Source organism: Callithrix jacchus, chromosome 2 (assembly GCF_049354715.1).
Source record: "Callithrix jacchus isolate 240 chromosome 2, calJac240_pri, whole genome shotgun sequence".
Classification (NCBI taxonomy): Eukaryota; Metazoa; Chordata; class Mammalia; order Primates; family Cebidae; genus Callithrix; species Callithrix jacchus.
In genome coordinates, this window is record NC_133503.1 from 78237991 (window position 1) to 78247097 (window position 9107).

The 9107-nt window shown below is 37.1% G+C and overlaps 1 pseudogene; it reads right to left on the reverse strand.

Annotated features, from left to right (window-relative positions):
- Window positions 1-2087: 2087 nt before the first annotated feature.
- LOC144581648 (ADP-ribosylation factor-like protein 2-binding protein pseudogene) lies at window positions 2088-5389 on the reverse strand (annotated as a pseudogene).
- Window positions 5390-9107: the final 3718 nt, after the last annotated feature.

Here is a 9107-nt window from a genome sequence, read left to right on the forward strand (position 1 = left end):
ATTTTTTTTTTTAATAGAGATGGGGTTTTTCCATGTTGGTCAGTCTGGTCTTTACTCCTGACCTCAGGTGATCTGCCCGCCTCAGTCTCCCAAAGTGCTGGGATTACAGGAGTGAGTCACGGCTCCCAGCCCCTAATCTTTCTAAAGACAGAGCTTCCTCAATCCTGTTTTCGGAAATAATCTCCTTGTGCTCTGATGGCACCTAGGCATTCTCCTGTTAGAATTCTTTTTATGCCATATTACATTTTATGTTAAAGTGATGAAAGCAAAATATAGGAATGGAGGAAGAAATGGAGACAAGGGTAGAGTGATAGGCTGCAATAGAGAATGAAAGGGGGGAAGGAGAAAGATAAAGAGATAAAGAGAAGATGATCCTCATATGAATCTTGGTGTCCAAAAAGATTATAGTCCTGTACCATTAATCTCAATATACAGTACATGTACTTCCATCACTATATTGATGAGCAAGGAGGATGGGACTCTATAGGATTGGTTTGTTACTAATTCCTAGAATGTTTATTATCTTTGAAGACTAAAGATATTTTATGAGTAATCATACTACTACATATCATTCTGGAGACTATCAAATATGAAGAAATCATTAAGATATTCAAATTAGTTTTATGCTTACCCAGATTTTTCAAGCTAAGCTCACTAATCATTTTAAAAATCTTGTCCTATATGTTTACTCTCTTTTGATAAGGATAATTGTCTTTAAGTGATTGCAAACAGTGGTTTATTTTAAATTAGTATTCAACATGAAACATAAACATAATTTTTTTCTATTCATGGTATCAAAGTAAAAATAAGCAACACATTAGTACAGAAAAATATATAGCTTATAACTAATCCTTTAAAACCAGAATGTCCAAATTCAATACAGATTATTATTTTTACTTTAAAAATCAAAGTTACACATTGGGGCTTGAACTACAATGTTTCTTCTTCTTACACAGGGGTGACATGCATGATTTCTGGTAAATAATATTCTACCAAACATTGTACTAAGCAAAAGAAGGCAGATGACCAGTAAAACTGTTTACTATCTCCTACTCATGTTGAACTAGGCTAGTGGAACACCATCTTGATAGAAAAAATTTTGACAGGAAGAAGAAATCATGGAGTCCCTATCTACTCCAACAGAAAATCTAACAAACTGGTTTATCCAGAAAAGATTTTCAGCAATCATGCATAAACACAGTAAACATGCTCTAATAACAGAATATCTTTTAGTCTACTTCCAGCACACAGTATACATTCATTGGTGCACAGTAAGATATAATTCAACACCAATATAGAAAGCATTTTTGTCTTCAAAACACTAACAACTAAAAATCACTCAGCATAGTATACTTTGATATTTAAGTGGGTAATCATGGAAATTCCAAGATCATATTCACTAGGTTAGGCTGAATATTCATCCGTAAATTTTTTTTTCAAAAATAATTCTTCAAAAAGACTTCCAGAAACAGTCCTGATACAGTTACACTGTTTCTGTTGATTCCTATCACCAAAACAAGCTGTGAACATGGGACAGTCAGAGATCTCAAGGCAGGCAGCTGGCTTGAGGAACACCCTAGATAAATACTCCCAAATACTAAAAAGCCCCATTGAGGCTGAAGGATTGAATCTCTGACCCATGTAAAAAAGAGCTGTGAGTGCACAAAGGATTCATGCAAAGACTGCTGGGACAGGAACGGTTCATGATGGTGGATTATTCCACAACACATATACTGGGGGAAGGCCCCCCCACAGGGGGAATGCTTGACATGGGCCTGCTCTAGAGGAATCTGATTCAGAGCACCTGAGAGAGATGTCTAGTTGGGGAGGGGAGGGGTACTACGTTTACTGAGCACTTGTGGGAGAGTACTAAGGTTACAAAACACAGAAAAGTATTTCAGGAGAAACAGGTCTAGGAGTGTCAGGTCATTTTGGTTTTGACCTATCAATATTTAACATGAATGAAGGGTTGCAGAACAGAGTCAGTCTATTTAAGATGTATTTTTCTGTCATAATTAGCTGAACCTATTGGCCGATTGGGCCAGTGACATCCAGAATGCTCCCATTCATTTCCTGGAGGCAGGACCTTAGTACCACAGATTGTTCTGGGAAGCTGGCATAGAAGGTGATTTATACAACAAAGCCACCACTAAACCACTGCTGAAGTCCAGTCTCTGGTCTGCTTTTTCTGCTTTGTAGTACAGAAATATTTCTTTAAAAGCCAGAATAATCTGTAAATGTGAGCAGCATGTCGAATATGTCACCAGACACTTCATCCTTATGGTGCTATAATGTTACTGTGAAAACTGCCATGTTAAATCCAGGAATCCTCTTCAGCAGCTGTTCTATAAACTTTCCTACCAAAGAAATATATTCAGTAAAAATATATTCATTAAAAACTCAAGTTGAGTTTTTTCTTCTGTGTCTGCAAACTCTCGGTAGTACTTGTCCATGAGATTTCTCTAATAACTAGAACTTGGCATCTTTGATAACATCCTCTAAATAACCAATCACAGCATCAAATTCTGCATGAAAGGTGAAGTACAGCACAAAGCTTTCTTCATCAAAGGAGGCCACTGTTGCTGCCCTGCCTACCAAGTGTGACAGGGGGCTGTTAGGCACCTATATTGCCCTGGTTCAGGCCTGGGCCCAGCCTCTGCTTTGTTCCCCAAAGCTTCAACCTGTATGGCTGGTCACTCACAACCCAGCTAAGTCTCTCTTGCAGGAGAGGTCCAACCTTGGGCTCCTCAGCTGCCACCATGCATAGGTCTGCATGCACAGCAGCCACTGACACTGTGGTGCCATACATTCCATATTCATATATTTCTGATATATGAAAAAAATATATGAAAAAAGCTATATTTTTCTGGCCTTTAAAAAAATATTTCTGTACTACAAAGCAGGAAAAGCAGGCCAGAGACTGGACTTAAGCGATGGTTTAGTGGTGGCTTTGTTGTGTGGTAGAAGAAAATTACAAAGACAGTCGGAGACCAAAACTTTGAACAGTCTTAACTAATGGAATGGGGAGTTTAGACTGAACAATCTTTAATAATAATTCATTACAAGTTTAATTTTTTAAGCAGAAGAGTGACGCTGTCATACTGTCTAGTAGATAAATATTGAAGAAATTTAAAACATTGATTTTAGGTAGGAGGGATACTGTAGTTCTAGGTTTATGTCTAGAGCTCAGGGCCTAGAGAGGAAATTTAAATTACCTACTACAAAGTAAGAGTTAAAGTTGTGAAACTGGAAAGCATTGCTTAGCGTGAGTTCAGAGAGGAGAGCATGACCAAGAAAATTTCCACGGCAAATATGATTTTAAATTGAGAAGTCACATTATGTGTTGAGAATCTTATTTCCTATCCTGCTTTAAAAACAGTATATTATTTTTAAAATGGCAAAACCTTTTTCATCTCTAATCTATGAGATTAAATTCTCATTTAGAAGTTTTCCTAAAGTGAAACATATAAGGAAAATATTTTTGCCCAGTTTAAAATAATTAATGAGAATTGTGAAAATACATTTATTTCTATTTTATTCTATTTCATTCCTCCTCTTGAAGATAAATGAACACAAATGAACAAGTCATTCAGTGCAACTTTATAACTGAATTGAAAGCATAATGGTAAATATGGTACTTTTAATAAAGTAAATCACTGTCAATGCCACTCAAGTGCACATCTGGAATAGAGACTATTTTTTAAATGTTGGGAAAATAGAAATGATTTACTCTTTGATGCTGAGTTCCCTGAGTACTTACCCATGCCACACACATTTACACACAATACATGGAGCTTCCCCCACTTCACCTTTGTTTCTTTGTGCTTGTTCTTCTTCTACCTTTTACTTTTCTTCATGCTTCCCTTTGCTCATTTCTCCTATCCCCATCCTGATCTTGCACAGTCTCTGAGTAATCCAGACCCACAGAATTATGTTTTTCTCCATCAAGAAAGCCTTAATTGAGACATTTTTGGAAAAATTCATTCAGTTTGGAAGGCTTATTCTTACTTCATAAATATAAAATTTCTTTGCCAATCTTGGCTAAAATTATAAAACATGGAGGGTAAAGCAAACACTGCAAAGACTTGAGACTTACAGTGAGGTCAGTAAGCTTGAGAAGCTGATGATGAGGGGTGATTGGCAAAACCCCAGATCAAACAGTTGGAGACTAAGGTAAATATCTTCATCTGGTTTTGGAATGCAGTTTTCACTGGCTGAAAGCAGAATTGAGGCACCATGTGAAGCTGTAGCAGCCTCGTTTGTTGCTATAGGGTTGAGCCACTTAGAAAAATCTTACTTCCTAGAAAATAAAATCTAGTACTTTTACCTAAGGAGGCATTTGAGGAGTAGCTGAGGAGACTTTCTTGTTTGAAGAACAGGAACCTAATGCATACTTTCCTTGTTCACTTGAGATGAGCAGTAAAAACCCATTCAATATGCAGAGACTGTTGGCCATAGCCACAGAATGTGATTGCATTAATATGGGAAGATGATTGCTGAAATTGTTTTATAAGTCCTTATGCTTAAACGAAAATGCTCTTTTGGCTTTCTCTTCTTAGTTCAGCAGGGCTGTACAATTAAAAATGTCATGCTTCAAGTGTCAGGCATAGAATAAATAGGACATTATAGATCTGAGAACAGCCTCAGGTTCTTGTTGCAACACACTTCATTCAGCTGCCATATTATATGATCTTTTCATTACAGGTGAGTCACAAGTTTGCTGCTGAGGTCAAGATTTAGTGATATTCCTTATTTTATTATTTTATTTTATTCCTTATTTTTTTCTATTCTTTAACCATTCTGAATAATTATAAACTATGTAAAAATCTCCATTTGAGTATTTCTTTTGAAGATCTGTAAATCAAGATGACTCAAAATGTCATAAGTATTAACAAGTCAAGCACAATAGATTTCTGAAATTTTCATTTTGAAAATTTCATTAGGCAAGGCACCTTGCTAAAGAAAAACAAGAAGTAAAATGCATTAAAGATTACTGATATTGTTCAATTTGCAAATGTTTTAAAAATTACTTTAGCCAAAAAAAAACATATTGACTAGTGAAAAATTAATATTAGTGGATTCAATTGCCCAGAGGTTCCTTCTCATGCAAGCAGAATAAACTGAAATAATTAAATGGTAAAAGAAGGAAATAAACGGCAATCTTGTTGAAAACCTGTTTGGAAACAGAAACCTTATGGGAAATGAAAACGGTATAATGCTCCAAATTTACTTAATTTTTAAATTCTATAATAATTGTAATCTGTATTCAGGCTGTTTTGCTATTTATTCAAATTGTTCTTGTTTCTTCCATACAGAAGGAAGCAGTTGGATCACGCTTGCTCTTTTGTTTTCCTTCTGACTCCATATTTAATCCACCAGCAAGTCCCATTTTCTCTACTTTAAAATAGATTCTGAACCTCCACTTCTTCCTACCTCTATTGCTAATGCTGTTGTGCAAACACCACTATTTCTAGCCTGGATGTCGGCAGTGGCCTCCTGACTATTCTGCCTCTCCCACTGCCTGCTATAGTATTATCTTTACACAGTAGCCATATTTAAAAAAAAATCAAATCATGGTCCTGATTGAAACTCTTCAGTGATACACATAGGATGAAATTCATATCTATACCATATATCACAAGTTGCCACCCATCTGGTCCCTGCCTGTATCTCTGTCATCAACATCTGCCACTTCTCCCCTCCCTCACTGTTTTGCTGTTGCACTGCTTTCTGAACTGCTCTGGACGTGTTAGACTAGTCCACACCTCAGAACATTCATTTTCATTTATTCTTGCTCTTCTGCTCAGATGTTTATATGCATAACTATTCATAATTTGAGTTTTTACTTCAATGTTATTTTCTCAGAGAACTCCTTCCTGCATTCAACTATTCCTTTGTCCTGCTTGCTTTCCTTTCTGGCACTTATCACTATCTTACACTATATTGCCTATCTACTTCTTTTCTATCTGTCTCTCCCACTAGAATGCAAGCTCCATGATAACAGGGACCTTTTTCTTTGTTGTAGAGACAAAACCTACAGTGTAAGACAAGAAAAAGAATGTGTTTTCAATATATATTAATTCAGTGAGAGATCAGTAGAGGAGAGTAAGTAGCTTTCTTTCTTTCTTTCATTTATTTTTAACCAGCAAAATGGCATTTCTTTACTGTATAAATTTTAAAAATCATTATTTCAAAATCATCAGAAAAATGGTACTATGTCAAGTGATATAATTTGTGATGCAAAGCAGAGAAATATTCATCTTCTCGTTTGCTATGGCCTAAAAAAAGAGACTACAATAGACAATCTAGGCATGCATATATCTTTTCTTTTTTCATTTTCTTATGAAGTCACCAGCTATTTCTGATGTGGGGTTTGGTTGTTGCTGCTATTGTTATTATTGTTCTTATTAGAAACTTTAATTTGATTGCACACATTAATAGTTAATGCAAAGGAAGTCTTTAGAAAAACTTAAATGTCAATAAATCTTTTAGTTCTTGTTGTCTTTATAAGCAGTATAGGATAGTGATGAAGCATACACACTCAAGACAGACTACCTAGATTTGACTCCTCATTCAAATTACTTGCAAAATGATTATTTTATAGATTATTTATTTATAAATTATGAATAGTCATGATAGTAATCATGTATTCAGACATAGAGGCCTCATAGGGTTCCTGGGAAGGCTAAGTGAGTTAATAAATGTAAAGTATTTAGAGCAATTCTTGGCACCATAGAAACATTTTTAAATGTTGATTTTGAATTTTTTATTATATAAACTTCTCTAGATAGAAAATATTACCATAAAAAAAAAGAACTCAGTATTAATGGCTACATCAGAGGATTTATTTAAGTTTGGAAAACTTGGCTTCTGCTGCATATGAAGAATTGAATACCCATCATTTCAATTTCCACAGATCTCATTAGGGCTGCAGAAGTGGCATGCCTTCAAGACATACTTTCTAGGGAGTGGATAAATCTGGGGTGAAAAGTGACAATGCTTTTGTGTTCTGGTAAATAAGTTGATGATTTGTAAAAAGGAACACTGTGACTGAATAATCAGTTTTGCCCAATCGATTTGCTATTTTAGTCAAACAATGGGTCAGTAAAAATTACAGCAAACTTTTGTTTACAAACAAGACCACTTTCACCCAACTCTGATTACTTTGGCCAATACATATAGTCTTATGATGATCAATGTAAACAGGCAGGGAATATCTGAGGAAATAAATGAGATTGGCAGGAGAATAAAGAAGTGAAAACAAAAGAGAACAGGAAGATAAAGGTTATACATTATTCTTATTTTTAAGTTTCAGACTAATTATCAAATGTGACACTAGCTATCTACCTTACAGATTATAAGATATTAGTTTTCTTATTTGAAAATCTTTAGGGTCTGATAATAGAAATTTTATTCCAAAATAATGTGATATCAGTAAATGTGTATGCCTGCATGCATGCATTTCTGTGTGTGGTGGGGCTATTTTATGAACAATGGCAACAATCCTGGTTAAGCAGACAGAAAGGTTAGGGGCTCTATGAGTTAGCTGAGTTCTCTAACTTAGGTGATGTTAAAAATGAATGCAAGACCTTACCTCCAAATGAGCACACTGGACCTCAGCAATGGTTCTTAAGGAGATTGAAATATCTGAAATGTCAGATATAGAATTCAGAGTCTAGATGGCAAGCATACTTGCCAAGATCCAGGAGAAAGTTGAAACCCAATACAAAGAGTCCAAGGAATCTAGTAAAAAAATCCAAGAACTGAAAGACAAAATAGCCATTTTAAGAAAGAATCAATGAGATTTTCTGCAACTAAAAAATTCACTGGAGGCAGATCCAAGATGGCCAAGTAGGAACAGCTCTGGAATGCAGTTTCCAGAGAGAACAAGGCAGAGGGTGAGTGATCGCCTCATTTCCAAACAAGTTATTACTGCCTACAGACCAGGAGATTCCTGGGCTGAAAAGTGCCATGAGTTTCCAGCATGGCTGTCTCAGCCAGTGCTGTGTAGGTGCACAGAAACTACACAGGTCTGGGTGGCTGTTTCAACTGGTGCCTGGAACACCTCTGAGACAGAGCTGCCAATTCAACTGAAAGGGAAGGGGCTGAGACAGGGAGCTAGGCTATCTGGCTCACCAGGTACCACCTCCACAAAACAAGCAATTTGAAACACTCCGGACTGAGAGTTTCACAACAAGCGCAGCTGGACCCAGGATGGTGCAGTTCAGTAAGGGGAAGGGTGTTTCTAACTACCAAGGCAGTTCACACAGCAGCTGGGCAGAGCCTACAGCAGCTCAGCAATGCCTCTGCTGGCAGACTGTGACTAGACTACTCCATGCAGGGCAGGGCATTTGTGAAAAAAGGCAGCAGCATGACAGGAACTTATAAATAAAGCCAACCTTCCTAGGATAGAGCACCTGGGAAAAGAGGTGGTTATGAGTTCAGCTGAAGCAGACTTACAGGTACCTGCCCAGCAGTTCTGCATGGAACAATGGAGCTTCCAGCACAGCACTTGAGCTCCTATAAGGGACAGACTGTCTTCTCAAGCTACACCCCAATCCCCATATACCCAAAGAGACACCTCATAAAGAAGAGCTCAAGCTGACATCTGGTGAGTACCCCTCTGGTACAAGAACAGCAGAGGAAGAAACCAGTGGCAACTCTTGCTGTTCTGCAGCCCCCAAGGGTGATGGCCAGGTGAGTGGGGTCTGGAGTAGACCTCCAGCAGTCCTGCAGCAGAGATGACTGATTACTAGAAGGAAAACTAAGAAGCAGAAAGAAATCATTTCAACATCAACAAAAAGGACATCCACTCAGAGACCTTATCCAAAAGTCACCAACTACAAAGACCACAGGTAGATAAAGCCACTAAGATGGCAAGACCAGCACAAAAAAGATGAAAACACCAAAAAGGAGAATGCCTTTCCTCCTTCAAGGGATCACAACTCCTCACCAGTTAGGGATCAAAGATGGATGAAGAATGAATCTGATTAATTGACAGAAACAGGCTTCAGAAGATGGGTACTAACAAACTTCTCAGAGCTAAAAGAACATGTGCTAACCCAATGCAAAGAAACTGAGAACCTAGACAAAAGGTTAGATGAGAT